The 26,304-nt window shown below is 41.2% G+C and overlaps 1 protein-coding gene across 10 annotated transcripts in view; it reads left to right on the top strand.

Moving 5' to 3' along the window:
• The window catches only part of STXBP6 (syntaxin binding protein 6), a 266,854-nt gene that overhangs the window by 81,535 nt on the left and 159,015 nt on the right, over positions 1 to 26,304 (top strand). The window lies entirely within an intron of this gene.

Here is a 26,304-nt window from a genome sequence, read left to right on the forward strand (position 1 = left end):
GTTTTATTATTTATAATAAAAATCAGAACTCAGATGTCCATCTATATGTGAGTGAATAAGCAAATTATTTTATAACTATACAGTAGAATACTAACTGGCAATAAAATGAATCATCAATACATGTAGCAACATAGATGAATCTCAGAAACCTTGTATTGGGTGAAGGAAAAAAAAAAACAGAAATGACCACATGCTGCTGCTAAGTTGCTTCAGTCGTGTCCGACTCTGTGCAACCCCACAGATGGCAGCCCACCAGGCTCCCCCATCCCTGGGATTCTCCAGGCAAGAACACTGGAGTGGGTTGCCATTTCCTTCTCCAATGCATGAAAGGGAAAAGTGAAAGTGAAGTCACTCAGTTGTGTCCTACTCTTACCGACCCCATAGACTGCAGCCCACCAGGCTCCTCAGTCCATGGGATTTTCCAGGCAAGAGTACTGGAGTGGGGTGCCATTGCCTTCTCCAGACCACATGCTATATGGTTCCATTTGTATGAAATCCTAGAATGGACACAACTGAAGCTATAATGACAGGAGGCCCATTGGTGGTTGCCAGGTGGTGGAGCTGGTGACTGACTGCAGAGGAACATGAGGGAATTTCTTGCAATGTTGTAAGTGTTCTATATGCTGATTGTGGTGGTAGTTACTTGGGTGCATGCATACATTTTTTATAACTCATCAAAATACGTACTTAAAATTGTTACATTTTATTATATGTAAGTATATCTTGAAAAAAATTGATTCTTAAAAATGTCTTACAGAGTCACTAGTGGGATGATCATAAGAATTAATTAACTGTCTTATCTCAGTCTGCACCAGAAGAGGGGTAGCAACTATCCTCTCCTTTACGGGTACGAGAGGTTATCTTAGATGGTCTTCTGAGCCCTCGGGCAGAAGCAGCTGTGTATCACTGCAAACCTGTGCTTCCATCTTTCTGACCCGTGTGTCAGTGTGTTCCCAGTTCCTTGTAGCACTGGGCACATTGCCAAGTATAGACACAATAGATGCTTAAACTGAAGCATTGATGGTTCATTTTATTGCTGGTTAGTATTCTACTGCATAGTTATAAAATAATTTTTTATTCACTTGCATATAGATGGACATCTGAGTTCTGACATTTTGTTATTATAAATAATAAAATTGTTATGAACCTCTATGTACATGTCTTTATATGAACATATATTTTTATTTCACAGTCTTGAGGAATTATTCTCTGGGTTGTCTTACTGGTATACTTAACATAACAGTATGCATTTGGTACTCAGTTCTATCTAAAGAAAACATCTTAGTCTCTTTCTTCTTGGTTGGCCATGGTCAAAGCTCTAAATTTTGCTGGGATTCAATTCAGTTGACAAGTTCAAAACTTTAAATGCATAGCTTACTAAATACCTCATGACAATGTAGACTTTATAACTTGGAACTGTTGGCTCATTCAAATTGTGAAGTAAGCTTTGCCTACAACTATTTCTGTAGTCAGTTGCCTCCTCCATGATATTTGGGCCTGTAAGACCAAACTGGAAACTTGTTAAGAAGTTAATATCAATTTACTCTTAGAGGCCAGTTACCTACTGAACATTCCATAATTTCATATTTAAAATCGATTTTCCTGATCCTGTTTTAATTCAGTATGCATAATGTATAATGCTATCCTTCATATCTTTAAATGGATAAACATGTTTCCTTGGCTGCTGCTCATTATCTCCATAGAAGGAGCATGAAGAAACTTTAAATTTTGTGATTAATACATTCTGCTACATATTGTGTTAAAACTGAGAATCTTAATCTTTTCAAAATGATTTTAGATTTGTAGAGAGCAAAATTTTCTTATTAAAAAGAGTCCTGAATGATCTTTGATGAAATCATTTATGTAAAATAGATCCCATGGAAGGTAATGATGTGGGTTAGCATCATTCTTGGCAATAATATTCTTTATCTCCATGGCTACCAGTCCTAGGTGTTTCTTAGAGTAACCTCTAGAACTTTACAGATGCCCTGGTTCCACTTCAGTTCAGTTGCTCAGTCATATCCGACTCTTTGCGACCCCATGAACTACAGCATGCCAGGCCTCCCTGTCCATCACCAACTCCTGGAGTCCACCCAAACCCATGTCCATTGAGTCGATGATGCCATCCAACCATCTCATCCTCTGTCATCCCCTTCTCCTCCTGCCTTTAATCTTTCCCAGCATCAAGGTCTTTTCCAATGAGTCAGCTCTTTGCATCAGGTGGCCAAAGTATTGGAGTTTCAGCTTCAACATCAGTCCTTCCAATGAATACCCAGGACTGATCTCATTTAGGATGGACTGGTTGGATCTCCTTGCAATACAAGGGACTCTCAAGACTTTTCTCCAACACCACAGTTCAAAAGCATCAGTTCTTCGGTGCTCAGCTTTCTTTATAGTCCAACTCTCATATCCATACGTGACCACTGGAAAAACCATAGCCTTGACTAGACAGACCTTTGTTAACAAAGTAATGTCTCTGCTTTTTAATATGCTGTCTAGGTTGGTCATAACTTTTCTACCAAGAACTAAGTGTCTTTTAATTTCATGGCTGCAGTCACCATCTGCAGTGATTTTGGAGCCCAGAAAATTAAATTCAGCCACTGTTTCCACTGTTTGCCCATCTATATGGCATGAAGTGATGGGACCAGATGCCATGATCTTAGTTTTCTGAATGTTGAGCTTTAAGCCAACTTTTTCAGTCTCCTTTTTCACTTTCATCAAGAGGCTAAGATTCCACTTAGGCCCTACTAAATACAGCATGAGAGGTAGTGGGGAAACTCACTTGAAAGGGTTATACATGAGATGCTGAAGCTAAGGTTGAGAAATTTCACTGTCTTGGGGAATTCTCTGGGTTGTCTTATTGGTATACCTGACATAATAGGATGTTTAAAGAATACATATTGGTCTCTTTCTTCTTGGTTGGCCATGGTCAAAGTTTTGAATTTTGTTGGGATTCAATTCATTTCAAAAGTTCAAAGCTTCCTTTGGGCTCTGAGGGTCTAGGATTCTGAACCCTCTTGAAAATTTTAATAGCAAATTTCATTCTTATTTCATATATATCACATAGGGATAAATTCAAGTTGTTAATAATCTAAATGGATACTCAAAACAATTATGAGTGTTTGAGAACATTCTTTATAGTTTGCTATTGGAATTACTTTAACCAAAAGTAATTGTCAGAGATCTGGCATAAGAAAGAAATTCTTTTTATTTACTTTCTAAACTCAGACAAGATCTCATCTCAAGATCTATAGCTATTAGAGGAGAGAAAAGGAAAAATACAAGACAGATGAAATTTGACCTTGATAGAAATGATTTATTCAGGAGTGGTGAGCTCACTTTCCAAGAGATTTTATCCAGGAAAAATGAAGAAATCTACATTGAACTCAGAGATGGACAAAGCTATTAGCAATGAAAGAAGAAATACAAGGCAACTATAATAATGAAATATATTTGTTATTCTTTACTATAGAAGTAGTAAATATTGAAAATATCTTTCAGATATTATGTAGATGAAAATAAAAATCATCCTGTCTCCGTTTTGTTGTCTTGTTTTAATTGCAGTTAATCCTCACAATATCCCTACCTTGCTTAGCTGGTGTATATTTCTTTTCCCAGATGAAGGCACCAGTGTCCCAGGTTACCACTTTTGAAGTGACTGAAATCCGCTCAGTCCTTGTCACCCCCGTGGCCGTGCTTGAACTACCACAGCACTTCACCATTTTTTCCCAAGAGGCAGGTGTGGTGTAAAGTGAACCATGTTTTAAAGAGCAGAGTTCTCCCCAACTCTTCAAAATTCATAAAGACATTGGACCGTTTTGACCTCTACTGTATCTACAGTTTGGGCCTGTACTGTGTCTTCTATCTCATTTCCGAGGTTTTTGAGTAATGAACTTTCCTCCATTTGGGATATACATCAGGGTGAAGCTTTTATCTCTTAATTATAGAGATTGGGCATGTAAATCCAGCCCTAAAACTGTAAGTAGCTCTAGAATACAGTGCAATAAAAAGCAAAGTTATTTCCAGTGTCTTGATGATATGAATCTTTCCACATCCTTTTTTATTTAGAAAAATATAATGTCTTCTGTTATACTTCACATTGAGAATTTGGCCCTTTTGTGATATGTGTGGAGACAAATTGGGTTAAAACATTTGCAAGGATGATATCCTTGGTGGTGGTGGTCATTCAGTTGCCCAGTCATGTCTGACTCTTTGCCACACCATGGACTGCAGCACGCCAGGACTCCCTGTCCCTCACCATCTCCTAGAGTTTGCCTATGTTCATTGCATCTGTAATGCTATCTAGCCGTCTCATCCTCTGATGCCGTCTTCTCCTTCTGCACTTGATCTTCCCCAGCATCAGGGACTTTCCCAATGAGTCATCTGTTTGCATCAGATGACCAAAATACTAGAGCTTCAGCATAAGTCTTTCCGGTGAATATTCAGGGTTGATCTCCTTTAAGATTGACTGGTTTGATCTCCTTGCTGTCCAAGGGACTTTCAGGAATCTTCTCTAGCACCACAGTTCAAAGACATCAATTCTTGGGCATTCTGCCTTTTTTATAGTCCGGCTCTCACAACCGTATGTGACCACTGGTTGGTTACATGAACTTAAAAGAGAGGGTTTTCTTCTGAAACATCTTCTGGCTGAGTAGATGTTGCCACCTGGTGTTATTTGTAAATAACCTTCGGTGTAGCACCTACCGTGACTCCATCGCATGCTTCAGTGCTCAGTACTGTTAGGGAAGCCCCAGCTCCTCTTTGATTTAGGAGGAGTAGTAATACTAATAGGAGTAATAGTATTTATTGAGTAGGAACTCAATAAATTGACCAATATATTGGGCATGGTTCTATGCCCCTTACATATATTAACTTATTTAATCCTTCTAACAATGTTATGAGGTAGATAACAGTACCATCTTCATTTTGTAGATGAGGAAACAGCATCCGGAAGTCAATTGGCTGGCCCAAGGTCATGGGTTTGTGAGTTACAGATCAGAGATTTAAACCCAGGTGGTTTGATTCCAGGCCTATATTCCCTTAGACACTGTGCTCCTCTATCTGTCGGTCTCTTAGGCATAAGAGTTGTATGGGAGAGGTCTTCTCAAACCAAGCATCTTCTCTCACCCTCCCTCACCCGGCTCTAGAGATAATCAGGTTTTGGGATTACTCTACTTTCCTACCAGTTTAGGCTTTGGTTGGCTTTGGCTGGATGGTGACAGTCCTCTACACTGGTATCTGGGCTATTAAGGAAACCCCGCAATAGAGTGAGAGTGTCAGAGGATGTATTTGAGTCTTAGAGAAGATTGATTCCCCTGGGAAGTTCTGAGAGGCTTCTAGAGCACCACCATGTATGAACTTTTCTTCAGTTATGCAATGAAACAAGCAGATGCCTTTAAATGTTTTTAGAGTTTCCCCGATAGTTCTAGATCTTTTTCTGTGAAAAGCAGTAGTAATAATCACTTGTCTTTTCTAAAACCTTATGAATAAGGAGAGTCCCAAATGGAGAACAAAGCACTTAACAGGTGTTATCTCACTTAATCCTCACAATAGCCTTGTGACGTGGCTTTTGTTGTAGTTTCTACTTTACAGGAACTAGCTGGGGTGTAGAGTGGTTGAGACACTGCCCAGGGGCTGGCAGCTAGATGGTGATAAGGCTGAGACTCAAATCTGGGTCCCTTTCCCTCCCATCTGTGCACGTTAAAAAAAAAAAAATACTTTAGGACAGGCCTGGAACCAAGAAACCGAACTCTCCCTTTCCTTAATAACAATGTGACAACATTCCTTGCACAAAGCGCTTTCGTCTCCAAGGATTGGGAGGATGTGCTGCCGACCACTTCAGCTTTTCTAGTGGTTTAGCACGCCAACAGAATTTTCTTTTTCCATTCTCTCATGTACGTGTTCCAATACTAAAACCAGATGGAAACAAGGGAAAACTGTTTAACAGAGGCCAGTGCCAAAACATTTCCTTTAAAAAGGAAACTCCATCTGTGCACTCTCCCACCACACAGCCCATGGTGAAGAACAGGGATTTCACAGCTGACTCACTTGTGTTCGTTTTGATTAGTTTTGACTAATTGCAAAGGTAGAGCAAGCGGTGGTTCCGGCGATTGCAAACTAAGGCAGCTCTCCTTCTGGAACGCGGCTGGCAGGGCGCTGGGAACCTGGCCGACATCCTAAACAGCAGCTGAGCAGCAGGCAGGGTTTTAATTCCTGCAGGTGTGTTCTTCAGTGGCCATGATTTTTACCCCTTTTAGATGTTAGTGCTCTTTGCCGTTGTGTTGTGTGTTAAGGGTCATCAGGGTTTCATTTGTCAGTAAGTTGTAGTCAGAGGCTCTTGCATCTACCTCATTCCCCATACTTCCTACCTTCTCCCAGCTTAACTGTGCAGAACACGGGCGTAGGCGCAAGACTGACTCAGGGTAAAATACTGGCTCTACTAGGTCTTTCAAGTCTTTGAGTCTCAGTTTTCTCATCTGTAAAATGGAAATAATATTCATATCCCCAGTTAACTGAACTTTGTGTGTGTGTGTGTATATAAGGCCTGATCCCTAGAAGGTACTCAGTTTTATGAGGAATATTATTACCTTGTCATTCAGTGGGGCATTCACTTGTTCTTGCCATACAGGCATAATCCATCTGCAGTTTTTAGAAAACATGTTAGCATATGTCTGATAGGCTTCTGTGACCCATGTCATGTGGGACACAAATCGCATGAAAACCCAGATTTGTTGTGGGATTTTCCCACCTCTCCTTCCACACTTTTCCCCTTTCCCTCTCAAGGTCACTTTCCCCTCCCCTCTGTGTCCCACCCTGCCAGGGATCTCAAGGTCTTTCTGGCTCCCAATGTCTAAACTTAGCTTCTCTTAATTCTTGGTTCCAAATTATCCCCACTCCAAACTGGGATACTAGGGGACATCTCTCTGCCCTTCCATTTCTGAGAGTTTGAAGTCATTCACTCTAATTTCATGAGTATTTGTGCATTGTTGGGTCTATTGGATGCTGAAGTCCTTGTGTTGAGGCCCCTTTATCCCGTTTTGTAGGCAGATAGAACTGGCTTAGTTGTGGCGTTCCTTTTACTGAAATGGGAGATGTTATTTTCCTACACCTATCTTCACTGGATCAAAAGAAAAATTGAAGCAAAATAAAACAAAGCTTTCTTAGGGGTCAATCAAGTGCACTGTTAAGCAAACAGCAGTTGTGGGAGAGGCTGGTGCAAACGCCCATGGACCCAGCTTTGCAGCCCAGATCAGGTTCTTGTTTGCCCAGCTCTTCCCTGTTACCCTTCCTTTAGAGAGACAGAGAAGATGAATAGGGTGATATTCCCATGCCAATTACAGTCATGCTCAACCACAAGAAGAATTTTCCAGAAGAAGCTATAAATGGCCACAAGGACAGTGAGGGTTACTTGAGATCAGATGACCAGTTAGTTACTGTGTGCTGGGCTTAGCTCACATTTCTCTCTGGCCTCTCGTACCATCTCCATGATAGTGCTAACATCGCTAAGTTGTGTCTGTCAGTTTGCTTTCTGTTTATCTCTTCAGACTGCTAGCCCCTAGAGGGCAGGATCTGTGTGCACACACCCCCTCCCTTTGTGGAACAGAGGAAGTATCAGGGAGGAATCAGGCAAAGTCCCTCTGCTGCTGAGATTGCTGGTTTGGGCTCACTTCCTGGGTTGGAGCTCTGGCCTGTGAGCTGGACTGTTTCCTTTCTTTGTTTTCTTTTTTTTAAACTTGCTGTTATTCACACTAAGATGCTGCTGGGTGGTCTTTGAATTCCCTTGGAATTCATCATGTTACTGAGCAGGAGTTTTTATTCTCCTAATGGCCCAGTTGCCCAGAAGAAAATGTTGATTTCTCTGATTCCTTTGCCCTTGAAGAATCATCAAAAATGAGCAATTTCTAAATGCTTCCATTGTAACCTACAGTGGGATGCTGTTATCTCACATTTTCGGAAGAGTTCTGAATGTTTTTCCTAAAGAAAGAGTTCATATTACAGGAGAATAAATGATTATTTAATGAGCACTGAATATATCAAAACTTTCCCTGAATGTTCTTTTCTCTCTAATCATTTTTAGTTCCACATTTCCTCAAAGCCAGCTTTCAAGGAGAAAATGGAGACTCCATTTTTATTAAAAATCTCCCTGACAATATTCATACTATGTTCCTCCCCCCCTCACATACCATTTTAACACAGATTATTTTTTACCCACCACATATGGCTCATATGTAGCTTAGGGTGTAGACCTCGTGCGCAACTACGCAACTACATTTTGATGTTTGTATCAGTTTAACAAACTATGCTGCACTGAGAAGGAAGTGGATTCAAGATGACAAGAGTGTATCCAAGCTTGATTCCTAGAGATTGAAGTTTCTATTCTCATAAGAGGAAGCAATAGAATTGAGTTGTCCTCTTAGATTTTCTGGCTAGTATGAGTCAGCAGCAGTTACACAAGTTTTTTCTTTGGTTAGAATCCTTTCCACCTTGTGAATCAAAAACTGTTTTTGATTCATGAATTTTTAACTGTATTTCTTCCTATAAATGTAAATGTGTTCTTTATCAAAAACAAAGTGCCACCAGAAAAAAGGAAAAAATGGGAAAAATCATGTAAAAATTGTGACTTTGTTTCATTTTCACATTTTTTAATACCCTCCGCCTTTTATAATATTCTAGGTAAAAGTTTGCCTTTTTTTCATTTATATGGTAACAATTTTTAATATTTTACCATCTTTATAAGCTTCACTTTAATGGATTTTGGGGTGCCATAGAGTATTTAACCATCTGTTGCTGGATATTTCGTTTTTTAAATTTTCACGGTGAGAAATAAGGAACTTGCTGCTGCTGCTGCTAAGTCACTTCAGTCGTGTCCAACTCTGTGCGACCCCATAGACAGCAGCCCACCAGGCTCCCCAGTCCCTGGGATTCTCCAGGCAAGAACACTGGAGTGGGTTGCCATTTCCTTCTCCAATGCATGAAAGTGAAAAGTGAAAGTGAAGTCACTCAGTCGTGTCCGACTCTTAGCAACTCCATGGACTGCAGCCTACCAGGCTCCTCCGTCCATGGGATTTTTCCAGGCAAGAGTACTGGAGTGGGGTGCCATTTAGCCTTAAAAAAAAATACCCATCTTTGAGATGAGGAAATTGAGGCACACACAGATAACTTATGAGAGGAAATCTCCACATTGCTTCTGAATGGTGGAGGCTACTGAAATCTCAATGCTCTGGGGGCCAAAATGCTGCTGCTGCTGCTAAGTCACTTCAGTCGTGTCCGACTCTGTGCGACCCCATAGACGGCAGCCACCATGCTCCCCCATCCCTGGGATTCTCCAGGCAAGAACACTGGAGTGGGTTGCCATTTCCTTTTCCAATGCAGGAAAGTGAAAAGTAAAAGTGAAGTCGCTCAGTTGTGTCAGACTCTTCGCGACCCCATGGACTGTAGCCTACCAGGCTCCTCCATCCATGGGATTTTCCAGGCAAGAGTACTGGAGTAGGGTGCCATTGCCTTCTCTGGGGCCAAAATGAGCTTATCCCAAAACCCATGTTTGTCAGGACTCTCTAAAAGTAAAACATCCTATGACTTTGTGTGCTTAACAGCTGGTTAATCATCTCCATGATATGTAACATAGTTCTAGATCAAGTTCTCCCTGAGCTACATAAGATGCCTGCTCCCTTTAGGTGGTGGTGATGGCAGCTTAGTCGCTAAGTCGTGTCTGACTCTTTCGACCCCGAGGACTATAGCCTGCCAGGCTCCTCTGTCCATAGGATTCTCCAGGCAAGAATACTGGAGTGGGTTGCTCTCTTTAGAGTTAAGGCATTATGTGATTTTTCATGTACATTTGCAGGTGTGTGTGTGCTCACTGGTCTAACACACATACACACACCCATGCAGACACACACATATAAACACACATACATCTATGTTTGGAGAGAAAGAGAGAAGGTATGTGTCTTACCTAGAGTCAGCCCTCATGTTCCTTCAAAGAGACAGCTTTTTGTCTGATCTTTTTGGTCTGGTTCATATACTAATTCATTTGACATCTTCTATATTGTTGTTAGATGAGGGATGGGGAAATGATAAATGTCAGCCAAACATATGATGCTTTCTTTCCTAGGTCAGTGCATTTCCTTAATGATTCACGTCTGACATTTTATTAGATTCAGCATTTGACTCTACGGAGCAAATTGGATGAGGGAAACTAGCATCTTAGAAATTTTCTTTTAGAACTCTAGAATTTTATAGCTAGGAGAATCCTTAGTCATTCTCAATACAGCACCAACATTTATATGAAAAAATGAGGCCCAGTGGTGTTGGATGGCTTAGCTAATGTCACTGAATCACTACAGTCCAGCAAAAGAAGGAAGAAAGTGTGCCCAGATCTTCTTACCAGATTTGTTTTTGACCTTGACCTTGGGAGTGACTTTGGGGTTAGATGAGACAGAGATGGAATTTGTAGCTAAACTGAACTGGAAAATATATCTCCGTGCCGTTCCTTTTCTCATCACTATGCAGGGGCAATTTGTACCACTCACTCTTGGAAAGAGCTTGTCAGGTGCTAACCAAGGAAGTGGCTCTGTCCCTTCTAGGGTCTGGGTATTTAAAAAAACTGGGCATGGGTTAGTTTAAAAAAACTGGCCAAATGTGTAGGCTTATCTCACTTCTCTCTCTTTCTTCTGGGCTTGGGGACCCATAAAGTGGAGAGTGCTCTGTGAGAGTATTTTTGAGGTGAAAAGCCAAGATGTCAGTTGTCTCCAAATGTGATGCACTACCTGATCCATTGGGTTAAGAGAAGAAAATGTTAGGATTTCTATTTAAAATGTAATTGTTTTCTAATTTATATCCTTCCTGTATGCTTTATAATTGCTATAATTTAGGGCTGTAGTTCAAGCCTGTAATTTACAAGTATGGCTATATTGGCAGTTAATACTCATAATTTTTATTGAGAGGATGCATAGTCAAAAATGATTGGAGAGGCCCAGCTAGAGCTGTGGTGGTTGGAAGCTTTTGCTACAATAATAACAACTTCTGGCTGGTGAACCATAATCTACTGTTGTAAAATTTCTGGCTTCAGAGGCAGTTGCCCAAAGCAGTGAGCATGGAGTTGCCCTTTGAAATCAGTCTAAGCCCCACTTACCCACCTGCAGTGATTGCAGAGCTTTTCAGAAGGTAAGAGCCAGCTGCTGGGCCAGCCAAGTGTCCTAACACAGGTGAGGGTCTTGGCACAGTGTGTGGCCCTTGGTAGTTGCAGACGATGGCTCTCCTTTTGGAACCTGAAATCTGTCTGAGAAGTTACATGTTTCGGTTCTAACCTTAGGTGTGATTTGCATGGCTCTAAACAGCTGTGGCTTTGCTTTACAGTGTCATCAGGTCCGACCTGGTTGATTTAGTTCGGAAGCTTCTTTTCCTTTTGTCCTATTTGAAAAAGGGAAACCTGTGTTTCCTTTCTGGACCTGACGTTTATGGGTTCATCCAGGGGAGCCTCATTCTTTGCCAAAAGGGCAATGTCCTTGGTTCCCATATGAGCAGTTCTGTTGGTTGGTGCATTTCCTCTTTCATACATTATTTTTCTTTATTTGTCACTTGTTACGCCTCATTGGCTGGAGTTGTAGAGACCATTCATTTACTTAGAACATGGTTATGTCACTGTTCTTTGGGAAAGACATTTTTTGAACTTAAATTCAAATACTAAGTTTGCAAAAGGTGTTCAGAAGTATCATACCCTACCTAAAGGCAAACAGAAGTCAGAATATTCCCTTTTCTATAGGATTTGGAACTTTTAAAAGTATCACTTTTGTTTCCAGAAATAGTATAAGTCTGAGCTGGAGTTTGACTTTCTGTGTGTTTTTCAAGATGGTCTTTACCACCACCATCCCCCCATTCCCCTTTCTCTATCGCGTCTCACTTCAGGGGTCCTGTTCACCTCTTCTTAGTTCCTAATATTCTTTGCCTCCCAGACCCTCCTTTTTTAACCCATCACTATGGACCGCTGTTTCCTCGCTCTGAAATCACTCTCCCCCCTCACCCATACTGTTCAAAAGACAATTCCTCGGAGTGACCGATCTGAGATGTTAGGAGAGAAATAATATAAATTACGAAAACCTTTATAGACCGATACATGGTCTGAATACCTTCCCTGAGGGCATTTGTATTTGCAAAACATGGCAACCCCTCTAAGACTACTGTGACTGATGGTAGAGCATTTACTGAACAGCTGTAATCGCACACTTTATGCCTTCTCAGACAATCATATCTGGGGTTGATAGACACACTGAATAAACACGTGTGTTTATTATTAAAGCATTTTAATAATTATTATTATTTAATAATAAATAAGCATTATTCCATAATGCTTTATTTCCTTATGTTTGTATTAGAAACATTCATTCATTTGCTCAACATTAATACTTAAGGACTCCTGGTTGGAACCTTTTGAATGATGACAGTTTTTACCTTGAATTTTAGAGGACAGCCTGTTAAATGGACTTTGCTTTCATTTAATTTGGCTGTTCTTGGTTTTTTGCATTCTTAACCAAGTATTACAGGGGAAAAAAAAATGCAACTTGATACTAAGGAGACTTACATCACTCATATTCATAAATTGACTTCCTAACCAAGGGCACTTACAATTATAAATGCCTCCTTCAGTTTCAAAAAGTGTGTTTGTGGTTTTTTTTTTTTTTTTTAAATCACTGTTAGCCAGTCTTCCAGATAAAATTCTCTGGCTTTGAGACTGTGATATGATAGAGGTTTCATTGCCAAGATTTTTCTACATAATATTTCAAACTCTCTTCCTTCCAAAATCTGACTTTATTTTGAGCTACAGTACAGCTCTGTGAATGTTGAGGTCAGAAGAAGAAAGAAATCTTCCCCATAAAATGAGCTTTTTGAATCTGGACCAGAGGTACCTCACAGGTCACAAGCAAGTGGGGGAGAATTTTGCAGGAATGAGTTTACATTTCCCTGTGACCAGTTTAATTTTGACCAAGAGGCAAGAATAGGATGGTGGTACTCAGAGTCTTTTAAGGATACAGCACTTGGCATTCTACAGTGTAGTTAGTATCATAAATACGTTGGTCTGTGCAGTATTGAAAACAAGATTTGGATTGGAATGATTTACTTAGACTTAAGAGTTGGCGACTCTAATTTTAACCTAACCACATTGAGTCCAATTAGAACTTTCAAGTTTTACTTTGATGAGAGGTGCCTGGAGAACGTCATTTTCCTAAGTGTCTAATAGGTCTTATAAAGATAAGAGTTGTCTTGTGTATGTTGGCAAGTCAGATACACTGTGATAAGTTCCAGAAGCCCTCCTGATTTGAGGCTTTTTGTCACACATAGTGTAACAAATGGGGAAAGCCTGGGGCCCAGAAATGGCTAATCCAGTGATGGGTCTGTGTGCATAATCTGTTTCATCCATTTTTAGGATCCAAGTAACCAGAAGTAACCCTGTGTAAGCACAAAAATTTTGGAGACAGAAAAAAATATGGATTTGAATCTTGGCTCTATTACACACTGGTTGTATAACCTGTATAACCTAAAGAGAATTAGCTTGGCCTGGTTGAGCCTTGTTCCCACTTAAGTAAAATAGTGGTTAAAAATAACTATCTTGGTGGACTGTTAGGAGAATTGAAAAAATTGTTTGAGATGAGATATATAAAACACCTTGCTTGGCCTCAGACTATAATAAATGCTTAATAAATGTTAATTTCTTCATCATCCTCATCTGACATTTTGAAGTGTTCTTCTATTGGTGACCAGAAATAAGAGTCACTGGTCATCTGGCAGAGACTGAACTAAAAAAGGCAAGAAAGCAGCGGCTGGTGACTTCACACATGCCTCCAGCAGGAATGGAAATTTTGTGGAGGGGCCAAAGAGGGTTTCTTGTCCAAGGAATCTGACACACCTTAGGAGCTTGATCACAAGTTTTGTTACTGTCATTCTGATGTGTATCATTCTGAAGATGGAAATTATATCTTTTCTGAAGAGCAAATAAGTGACAAGTTTCAGTTTAAAGTGAAAAGGTAGGATGATACTTACCATCATTAAATACGCTGAAAGGTTTGATGTAGTGAACACATAGGAGGGCTCAGGCCCTGCTCTGTGTGAAGCTCAGCCGTATCCCATTCAAACTGTGGCCGCAGGATGCTCCAGACCTGTGTGAATCACCGACCTCAACTAGGCAGTGGGAACACTTCATACCTTGTGGGCATGCTGTGGAAATTAAGTGCACCTGCCAAGAGACTGGCACAGTAGAGACCTCAGTAAATGCTGGTCGACAGCAGACTAAGCATAGTGTCTGTCTGTGTGTCTGTATGACGCACAGAATCGTGAAAAATACAGCTCCATCCTCAGAGAGCTTAAGAGCCCTGAGAATACCCTGGATGCTTAAACAGCAGTACATTCAAGGGAGGAACACAATGGGACCCACCCTGACTGCCTAATGGCTATGCTACCTGTTGACATCAAGTGCATGGCCCTGGCATTAGCATGAGTGCTGGCCCTGTTAAGAGTGGAGTTTCAGTATCTTGTTTAGAAGGTATAGTCAATCTGTGTGTTACAAGAACAAAGCACACAGATACCAGCTCGGTCGTTTAGCGTGAGGTGTTTTTTTTTTTTTTTTTTTTTAAGCTGATATACTGTCAATTTTAATTTTCTTCTTCTTAAAATGTCATTGTTTGGGTGGAGAGCCTTAAACCCCCACAGGCAGCAGGCAGTCTTCACAAGTCTGTACGCAGCCATGGCTTTAAGCTGGGCAGCCAGTCCCTAAAGAACTTGGGTTCCCTGCAGTTTGATAAAAAGCTTTAAGGATAGGAAAAAACCTCTGAAAGCCAATTTCTGGTTTATCATTCTATTTTCTCCTGGTTCATTTTAATGCAAACTAATACCATTCATTTGGGTTTTCTTCTGTCATTAAAAGCTTTAAAAGCCAAAGCTTGCCTCTGAGGACTTAGTCTGTAGCGTCGTGTCCCTGATGAGAGATCATTTCCTCCATCCTGGTAGGCAATGGCAAGCCCTCTTCGGTGGATGGGCCAGCCTCTGGAACTTGATCCTAACTCCTTACTGAGGGCTTATTCTTTTCTGTGCAACTCCAGTCTATTCAAAGGTGATTCCCCTCCTGCCTCTTAATTACATTGACCCACATGATCAAACAGCTAGTTGGCAATGGTATTTGGCAAATACCTAGTTGGCAATTCATGTTCAATTACTCAGTTGTTTGCCTGTTGGAAATTAAATGCCCTCTTATGCTTCTGGATGCACATGGGGATTGACAGCCAGTAGCTGCACGATGTAATGGAGAAAAGAACTGGGGCTTTGCAGTCAAGCAGGCTTGAGTGTGAGTCTTAACTGGCGTCTGCTGTGTGATCTTCTACAAGTACCTTCCCCTCTCGGTGCCTCGGTTTCCTCAGCCATAAAGCTGAGTGTTCGTGTGGTTGTAGAGATTAGAGATGGTATGTGTGAAGCACCTGGCATGTTTCCTGGCACACAGTAGGTGTGTTGCATGGCAGCTGCCGCTACTGTGGTCATCGTCTTCTGCATGTCTGCCTGGTTGGTTGGGGGCCCTGGCCCTGGTCTCTGTGGAGAACTTGCTGAGGGAAGCAGGGCCAGATCCTGGAAGCCCTGCAGACTGCGAACTGCTGTGTCTTGAGGAGTAGCCTCACTGCCTCCTCACAGCCACTGACTGCCCCCCACCATAGGCCTGATACCCAGGTTATTGCCACGGAGGGCTATGACTCCGTCTCACTTTGCTGTTTGGACCGAATGTCTGATTGGTGCTGCTGGTGAGAGTTCTGTGCTTTCAGTTCACCCTGCAGATGTGTCCCAAGTGGCTGGGGTACCTACCTTCCAACCTCTTTGTCCTGATCAACAGAGGAGGCAGCCAGGACCCCAGAGGCCAGATCCAAAAAGATGATAAGCCTTAAGCCTTTTCCTTCCCCCTGTGTGGTGAAGATGGAGAAGGTGCAGCCGGAGGGTGGCTGTTGTGGCAGCCAGAGCACAGGGATTTGGAAGCGCGGCTTGTGGAAGCTTTGGCATCAGACGAGGACTCCCACGTCAAGTGAGACAGCAGCCCTGGGGGGTTGATCACCTTAACGTACATCTGCCAGAATCCCACTAGTCCTTCGACCATTTAGAAGGGGATGACTAATTAGACGTCTTACTAAGGATGTTACTCTCCCTTCCTGCCATGTTCCTCTTAATTTCTCTAAACCAGTTTGTTGTTGTTATTTAGTTGCTGACTCTTTTGCGACCCTGTGGACTGTAGCCCTGCCAGGTTCCTCTGTCCAAGAGATTTCCCAGGCAAGAATACTGGAGTGGGTTGCCATTTCCTTCTGCAGGGCATCTTCCGGATTCAAGAATCAAATCTGTGTCTCCTGCTTGGCAGATGGATTCTTTACCACTGTGACACCTGGGAAGCCCTCTATAGACCAACAACTGAGCATAAAGAACTTCCAGATAGAAACAGCAATACAAATAGCTAACATGAACTGAGCACTTACTATATGCCAGTTACTGGCCTAAACAGCTTACATGCATGATCTCATTTAATCCATATATGTATATATATGGATTGTGTGTGTGTGTGTATATATATATATATATGGATTATAATATATGTATGTTTATATATAATCCTCCAAGAGAGGCACAGGTGCTTGTTAGCCCCTTGCTTAGATGAGGGAAGTAAGTATCAGGAGGTCCAGTAACTTGCCTAATCCCACAGAGCCATAAATACTGGAGCAGGAATTCCAACCAACTCCTGTCTCGAGCCTGAGCACTTAACTTCCATGCTTCTTCCTGAAGCCACTGCTTTCTGTATCAGGCCATGTCCCTCTCCTCAGAGAATATGCCCCTGTCACCAAAAGCTGAGAGGGGATTATTGATCATTTATTTTAGTACATCTGCAGCACTGCCTTAGAGCAACCTCCCTTTACAGGAATTACGTCCCACGTTCTCCCCGGTGGTAGACTACAGTGGGACTCGGACAACCCTTGACCTCTCCTCATCTGCTTCTGCTCATACCTATTCTGTGGTCATAACTGGGTTGGAGTCACTCACATTCACATCTCAGCGCTCCATGAGGCCTTCACTTGGGGCACTGACTTAGCAAAGGGCATTAGTGAGCAGTGTAGACGCCATGAAGTTTCCTTACTAGAGCTGGGGAAGGGTATTCATAATCATGTATTGACAGTGAGTAAGGCAGCCCTGTTCCCGAGCCCAGGCTGCACGGCCTCATGGGACTTGCGAGAGCCACCTTGTTATAAAGAGTGGAGGGTTCTGTTTAGAGAACCTTCTTCTCTGCCAGCCATTATGCAGAGCAATCCAGGGCTTCTTCAAGCTGCTACCTGCTCCCCTTGCTTAACCAAGCCCATTTGAAGACTTGCCCAAACCCATCTTAACGCCAAATGGAGATAAAATAACCAGAGTCATTATTAGGACCTATCCTCCTTAGACAGCAGTTAGGATTTGAAGTAACTTTATTTTCCTTGTTGTTCCCTGAGTTAAGGAGCTTTGATAGGCCCCTCCATGCAGGCCAGATATGTAGGTGGGCCTGTTTTCTTTGGAAAAGAACTGGCTACTTTCATGTTGAAGAGCCAGTGACCAGCTTGCTGTCCCCTTTCTTGTGAGTTGTCAGCCCTTGCAAGGATGCTCAGCTCACCCTGGGGCCCACTCTTCTTCCAGCCCTCTCTGAGGCCCCACCATCCCACCCAAGAAGAGCAGGTAGTACTTATTACATGCTCCCTGGCTTCATGCCCTTAGCCTTTCTCTCTCTGTTCTGAAGATGATGTTAACCTCTGCTATGAGTATCAGTGACTCTTAAGCCTTATGGCTACCCTTTAGCACCAGTTAGCTTTTCATTCATTTAACATTTATATATATTGTTAACATTTTATTGTGTATTATCAGCAGACATTCTATATTATCAGCAGTCAGAATTTTAGACATTTAGACAAAGCTTATTCCTTTAGACACAAAGGAGTGCTATCAGAGATGCAGAAGACATTATTCTTATCTTCATGCTGTCTGTCAGAAATTTAGTAGAAGTTTAAGCAGGAGCAGATCTGATTCCTTGAAGCATTTTGCATGTGCTCCCAAGTATGTGAAAAACTAAAGTGTGTTTGGGGGTTTTTCTTCACTCTTCAAAGCTTCATGGCATGACTGCTGCTTTTGAGCTATGGCTTTGCTCATATCTTTTCTTATTTTGCTTGTTTGATGAAACTTGTTGATAGCATTAAACAAACCAAGAGGGAAATATACCTTTTCTACCTATGCCTAGTGAGATGAGGTACTTATCTGGTTCCTGGTATATTTTGAATGACAATAATTAAAAATCTTTTAACTCATAATTTTGTTCTAATGATAAAGATAGCCTTAATTGTGGGGTCAGGGTTAAATTTTCATGATTTGGAACATTAAATGCTGCTTGTGGAGCATGATTAGAGCACAGTTCTGTCACTTCAGAAATTCAGTTTTGTCTAGAATAGCTCAAAAAGAGAAATATAAAATAATGCTTGGGAGTAGCCAAGTAAAACTTCAGATTTGCTTTTTAGTTGTGAAGAAAATTAGGAATGAACCTTATGGAAGCTTAGAAAACATTTGAGAGAAGAAAAGTCTATGCTATTAATAGGTGAATATAATATGAATATAATACATGAGAACTATGCTAACATGTATTCATTATTTATGTGTATTTACTAAAATAGGCCACTTGGTCTACAAGCTTGAAATAAGCTTATTATCCTTCTGAATGGGATTTTCTACTTTTTAAATTTTTTATGGAAAATTATAAGTACACAACAGTAGAGAGAAGAATATGAACCCCATATGCCCATCATCAACATTTGACAGTCCCACTGCTGGGCATACACACTGAGGAAAGCAGAAGGGAAAGAGACACGTGTACCCCAATGTTCATCACAGCACTGTTTATAATAGCCAGGACATGGAAGCCACATGGAAGCCATCCATCAGCAGATGAATGAATAAGAAAGCTGTGGTACATATACACAATGGAGTATTACTCAGCCATTAAAAAGAATACATTTGAATCAGTTCTAATGAGGTGGATGAAACTGGAGCCTATTATACAGAGTGAAGTAAGCCAGAAAGAAAAACACCAATACAGTATACTAACGCATATATATGGAATTTAAAAAGATGGTAACAATAACCCTGTGTACGAGACAGCAAAAGAGACACTGATGTATAGAACAGTCTTATGGACTCTGTGGGAGAGGGAGAGGGTGGGAAGATTTGGGAGAATGGCATTGAAACATGTAAAATATCATGTATGAAGCGAGTTGCCAGTCCAGGTTCGATGCACGATACTGGATGCTTGGGGCTGGTGCACTGGGACGACCCAGAGGGATGGAATGGGGAGGGAGGAGGGAGGAGGGTTCAGGATGGGGAACACATGTATACCTGTGGCGGATTCATTTTGATATTTGGCAAAACTAATACAATTATGTAAAGTTTAAAAATAAAATTAAAACAACAACAAAAAAAACAGTTAACTCTCCTGGCCAGTCCTATTGCATTCATTTCCCATCCATTTCCCCTCACCGAACCATTTTTATGTGAATCATCTAATTTCATTCTTAAATATTCCCATGTGTGTGTGTGTGTGTGTATATGTATCTAAAAGACAGCGGCCTTTAAGAACCACAAAGTGCCAGTATCACAACTGCAAATTCCTTAATATCATCAAAGATCAAGCTGGTGTCCAACTTTCCCAGTTGCCCCATATAGATTTATCTCTCATGTATATAAATTCCAATCAATTGTGAAAATTTGAATGAACTGTAAAAAATAGAATTTTTTTTTACCTATATAATACTTCATGTTTACATGCAACTGTAATTGAGATTCAGATAAGGCCTAAACAGTACAGTTGTTGTTAATCTCTTAATTTCTTAAATTTAGATTTACATACAAAAATGTATACAGATTATAAGTGTACAGTCCAGTGAATTTTCCCAAAGGGAACACTTCTGTACAACCAGCACCCCAATGGGGAGCCCAAATGTGACCAGCTCCTCAGAAACTTCCTATGTCCCTCCTATCAACCCCTCCTTCCCTACAAGATGACAGGATTTTGATTTCCAGCACCACGGTTTAGATTTGCCTAAAAACTTAGGAAATTCTAGCATATTTACTAGTTAGTGCTTGGTTTCTTCCTCTTGATATTGTTTGTGAGATCAGGTCACTCACCCTGTTGCATACAGCTGTATTGGGGGGGGGGGCATTCTCATTACTAAGTCCCGTTCTGTTGTAAAAACTATACCCAGCTTTTAATTCTGTTTTGTGTTTTATTTGTAATTGAAGTATAGTTGATTTACAGAGTTGTGTTAGTTTCAGGTGTACAGCAAAGTGATCAGTTACATAATATTTTTCTCAGACTATTTTCCCTTATAGGTTATTGCAAAATATTTAGTATAGTTCCCTGTGCTACACAGTAGGTCCTTGTTGGTTATCTATTTTATATATAATAGTACATATATGTTAATTCCCAACTCCTGATTTATCCCTCCTTCCCTCGAAACCAATGATCATGAGAGGAGAATACAAATGCAGCACATTTGAAATGCATTTCATTATGTTTTTGATCCATGCTTGGGCTTTTTCCAGGTTTTTGGCTATTACAAATAGTGCTGCTTTGAACATGTTCTTGTCTTTTGGTGACTGTGCACCTACGTATTCATGTTAGATATGTACCAGGAATATGATGACTATATAGAAGAGTATGTACCTCTTCAGCTTCAGTATATCTGCCAAACACGTTTCTAAGAGGTGTTCTAGTACCAGTTTTGGAGAAGGAAATGGCAACCCACTCCAGTATTCTTGCCTAGAGAATCCCAGGGATGGGGGAGCCTGGTGGGCTGCCGTCTATGGGGTCACACAGAGTCGGACACGACTGAAGCGACTTAGCAGCAGCAGCAGTACCAATTTACACTCTGAACAGCAGTGTATAAAGTGCAGTCCCTCTACATATGGGGTCATTATTAATTATAAATTACTTACTAGGCATGTAGGGTTACTAACTGAATTTTTGCAATTGAAAATTTACAGGTGTAAGAAAAACATTTCTTCTAGTTCCTAGATACAAAACTTAACACATTACGGTTTTTAGCAATCTGAAATTTTAAGGAAATGGATTTTGACCATTTCCTCTTAGCCTCATTAGCCTCTTTTCATCTTTCAGTTGTCTATTTCATTCTTCTGTGGAATCCTTTTTAGTTTCTGCATTTCTCTGAAACCAGAAAGATTAAAGAAAACTTTTAAACTTAAGAAGAGAGAATCACTACTCAGTTTGGAAAAGCCTACCTTCTGGCCCATGCATTTTATATTTGTATTGATGCTTTTAAATAAAAGATACTCGATGTCAAAATAATGGCATCATATGGTGAAGTATCCAGCAGGATGTAACCAGCTTTTGCCTGTAGCTAAAATATGTTTCCTCCAGCGCTTACTCTGTGCCCCTCTCTTTTGAATTTAGTTCTCATTCATATGGATTCATACCTATCCCCCTAGAATTACTTTTAGCTCTTTCTTCGTCTTTCCATTTGCTCTGTATGCATTCCCCTTCCCCATTGATGTCATCAGCTTGGACACTGGGCATCAAGTCTTGCACCAAGGTAGTAAGAAGAAGGATCAGCTTTAGCATGCCTGCTAGATCTTGCACTCTGCTTCATGTTATGGAGCCAGTTTCTGTAACATGACAAAGATCCATCTCCTTTAGCACTTAGGAGCCTGTGCAATATCGTTGAGTAATTTATAACCAGTCACATTCATGATTGTTATGTGTGACAGAATCAATAATGCCATGCTCTTTTTTTGTTTGTTTTAATTGCATTCAGAGACAGGGATTTCTCTTTTCCTCTGTCACCTTCTGTTAGTTTTTGAAAGTCTCGTTAGGGAAAAACTGTACACCTTATTGGTCCTCTGGTTAGTCAGGGAGAGCCCCTGCCAAGGTGGTAGCAAAAGAGGAAGAAGTGTTATTAGGAATCACTGAAGATGCTGTCTAGGTGCACGTGGGCAGAAGGCAGTTCCTGTTTGGTTTTTTCTATTTCAAGAGAATTCTTTAAGTTCAGAAAATCCACCACAGAGAGTCTGCTGCTGACTGTGAGACACTTCAGTGGCACAGGGCTTCAGAGTGCCTGCCCCATAGCCTGGGCTCCTGTCACTTCCTGGAGATCCTTTGTGAAAAGCATCTGATCCCCAGACTTTGAGAGGTAGGCTCAAAGTTTCATTAAAGGGCATAACATCCAGGCTTTTCATTATTATTCGAGTTTCCCCTCCGAGAGCCTTTGGGTCCAAGTGCAGGGCTGAGCCGTTGCCTAGAAGTCTCAACAAAGCCCTGCCCTTTTATCAGGTTCCACTGTGAGTTCAAAAATGGATCTTCACACATTTTAGGACTTTTTCAAAGTGTGAGTCCTCTTCATGCATTTTTGCTATCTGCCAAGGAAGTGGGATCTGGCATCTTTTCTCACTCCCACTTTCAGGGATGTAGAGCTTTGGGCCTTCTGTTTAAGACTGGGGCAAAGGAGACTGCATATGGAAACTTATTTTTTATATTAAGGTTTGTTTTCAGACTGGAAACTGATCTGACCCAAGAAGCTGTTAGTCATTAGTGAAAATCTGAGTGATCTTCTCGAAGGCAAAAATCAATCTGTGTAGAAATAGAAGCTTATCTAATGAGATGAGACTTCTGATGAAGGATCCTTATAAATCAAAGTACATCTTGGGAAGTGTCATGCTGGGCGAAGATGTTCCCTTTCTTGAAGCCTGTTTGGCAGACAATGATATCATCCTATAACTGGGCAGAGTGTGGATCTGGACTTCACTTTGGTCATTAAACTTTAGCCGTAATTTTATAATTCTTATCACTGCCTATTTACTGCTGTGTCAAACAGCCCACTCCTCAGTCTTCATATTGAGTCAGTTTCCTCCTTGTGTAAAGAATGCTCAGAGTGTGAGAATGGAAGTTTTGTTTATGGAAACATCTGTTTTGTGTAGCTGATGTGTGAATAATATTCTTCCAGTTCTGAATTCTTCCCGCCGTAGTTGGCAGTGACTTTTCTTGTTGGTAATCGGTCTTTCCGTGTCATTTTTGGGCACGTGTACCCCATGCCTCCTTGGCATCTGTCACAGTTGTTCTGGATTTTCTCATTTCTTCTCCATTGCTGCTTCTGTCGGCACGTCATTCTCAGTCCCCATTTTCTTCAGGGATCCATCTGTGTTCCCTTCTGTGAGCTGTTCCCACCATGGCTGTCACTCTTGTCTGAGCACAGCCACAGCTTCTTGTTCAAACCAGCTTGGTCCCAGAGAGTCAGAAAACTGAGATTCTTTCACTTTCCCTTCACATAGGGAGCTCTATGTAATTAATAATGGTTTCCCCCTTTACTTTCTACTTCAGAAGACCTGTTTCACCTTGTTAATCAAGATTAGATTATTTGGGGAGACTTTTACTGATAGATGGGGCCACTTTCTGTTTAGTAGTTAATAAGCACTTTGATAGTGATCCGCTATGACTTCTCTACTTTCTTAGGTTGTTACTTATGAGCAGTGTCTCAGTTGCTCGTATTATATAACTTAAGTTACAAGGCTCTAGTCTCTTTATCCAACTACTAAAATATCCTGGCCCAATTTATCTTTGTCTCCTTGTTTCCTTTCAAAGGCTAGTCCTTCCCTGTGTGACATCTGTATCCCAAAGCATCTTACTTTTTCAAGGACTGTGCTCTTCTGGTGGGATTCCTTGTGGCTCAGCTGGTAAAGAATCTGCCTGCTATGTGGCAGACCTGGGTTCTATCCCTAGGTTGGGAAGATCCCCTGGAGAAGGGAAAGGCTACCCACTCCAGTATTCTGGCCTGGAGAATCCCATGGTCTGTATAGTCCATGGGGTGGCAAAGAGTCAGACAGGACTGAGCGACTTTCACTTCCATGTTCTTCTGGCATCTTTTCTTCATCCAACTCTAGAAAACTGTTCCCATAGGTACACCTACATACATTCAGGTCTTCCATTTAAAAAGTAATCCTTTCATGACCCCCGACCTCCTGCTAGCATTTCCTATTTGCCTCATTTACCTGGAGAGATGTCTGCAATTGTTTTGAGTACTTATTCATTCACCCTTCATTCACCCTTTAGCCCACTTCAGTCTGACCAAGACCCTCCCCACTTGATTTTTGCTCCTGACAGGAGCCCCTGTGCTACCTAGCCCATTGGCTAGCTTTCCCTTCCTCTTCACTTCATCTCTTGGTAGTTTTCAACACAGTTGACATCTCTGGGCCTTAAAATCATTCCTCTCTTGACATCAGACATATCATACTCTCTTGCTTATCCTTCTACCACATCACTAACTTTCATCATTGTCTCTACTACAGATGTCCTTCCTATGCCTTACTTCTTAAATTTGGAGACTCTCTCTGGCTTTTTCCTGGGGTACTCTTTTCTCATACTTCCTCTCTTTCTCTACATTCTTAGAGCAATAAATGTTAGGGATGATTATTTCTAATACTACTACATTTACTTTCAGTTCAATTCAGTTGCTCAGTTATGTCCGACTCTTTGCAACCCCACGAACTGCAGCACACCAAGCCTCCCTGTCCATCACCAACTCCCGGAATCTACCCGAACCCATGTCCATTGAGTCAATGATGCCATCCAACCATCTCATCCTCTGTCATCCCCTTTTCCTCCCACCCTCAATCTTTCCCAGCATCAGAGTCTTTTCAGATGAGTCAGCTCTTCACATCAGGTGGCCAAAGTATTGGAGTTTCAGCTTCAACATCAGTCCTTCCAATAAATATTCAGGACTGATTTCCTTTAGGATGGACTGGTTGGATCTCCTTGCAGTCCAAGGACTCTCAAGAATCTTCTCCAACACCACAGTTCAAAAGCATCAATTCTTCGGTGCTCAGCTTTCTTTATAGTCCAACTCTCACATCCATACATGACTACTGGAAAAACCATAGCCTTGACTACACGGACCTTTGTTGACAAAGCAATGTCTCTGCTTTTTAATATGCTGTCTAGGCTGGTCATAACTTTCCTTCCAAGGAGTAAGCATCTTTTAATTTCATGGCTGCAATCACCACCTGCAGTGATTTTGGAGCCCAAATAAATAAATTCTCTCACTGTTTCCACATCTATTTGCCATGAAGTGATGGGACTGGATGCCATGATCTTCGTTTTCTGAATGTTGAGCTTTAAGCCAACTTTTTCACTCTCCACTTTCACTTTCATCAAGAGGCTCTTTAGTTCTTCACTTTCTGCCATAAGGGTGGTGTCATCTGCATATCTGAAGTTATTAATATTTCTCCCAGCAATCTTGATTCCAGCTTGTGTTTCTTCCAGTCCAGCGTTTCTCATGATGTACTCTGCATATAAGTTAAATAAGCAGGGTGATAATATACAGCCTTGATGTACTCCTTTTCCTATTTGAAACCAGTCTCTTGTTCCATGTCCAGTTCTAACTGTTGCTTCCTGACCTGCATACAGGTTTCTCAAGAGGCAGGTCAGGTGGTCTGGTATTCCCATCTCTTTCAGAATTTTCCACAGTTTCTTGTGATCCACACAGTCAAAGGCTTTGGCATAGTCAATAAAGCAGAAATAGATGTTTTTCTGGAACTCTCTTGCTTTTTCCATGATCCAGTGGATTTTGGCAATTTGTTCTCTGGTTCCTCTGCCTTTTCTAAAACCAGCTTGAACATCTGGAAGTTCACAGTTCGCATATTGCTGAAGCCTGGCTTGGAGAATTTTGAACCTTACTTTACTAGCGTGTGAGATGAGTGCAATTGTGCGGTCATTTGAGCATTCTTTGGCATTGCCTTTCTTTGGGATTGGAATGAAAACTGACTTTTTCTAGTCCTGTGGCCACTGCTGAGTTTTCCAAATTTGCTGGCATATTGAGTGCAGCACTTTCACAGCATCATCTTTCAGGATTTGAAATAGCTCAACTGGAATTCCATCACCTCAAGTAGCTTTGTTCATAATGATGCTTCCTAAGGCCCACTTGAATTCACATTCCAGGATGTCTGACTGTAGGTGAGTGTGAGTGATCACACATGATTATCTGTGATTACTTTATATGATATCCATGGTAGTAAGAATTTATATAAATTGCCTAGAATACAGAAAATATTCCATAAATGGTGCTGTTACATGCTTTTTCATCTTTGTTTCTTTCATAAACTTGCACATCGAGTAGACTCAACTATTTGTTAAAGGAAAGAGTGGTTGAATTTATCTTTCTTTGCTTTCAGATATATGGTGTCTTGGTTTTCTATTAGGTGCCAGTGGTCACACACACT

This window comes from Bubalus bubalis, chromosome 20, assembly GCF_019923935.1.
Source record: "Bubalus bubalis isolate 160015118507 breed Murrah chromosome 20, NDDB_SH_1, whole genome shotgun sequence".
Lineage (NCBI taxonomy): Eukaryota > Metazoa > Chordata > Mammalia > Artiodactyla > Bovidae > Bubalus > Bubalus bubalis.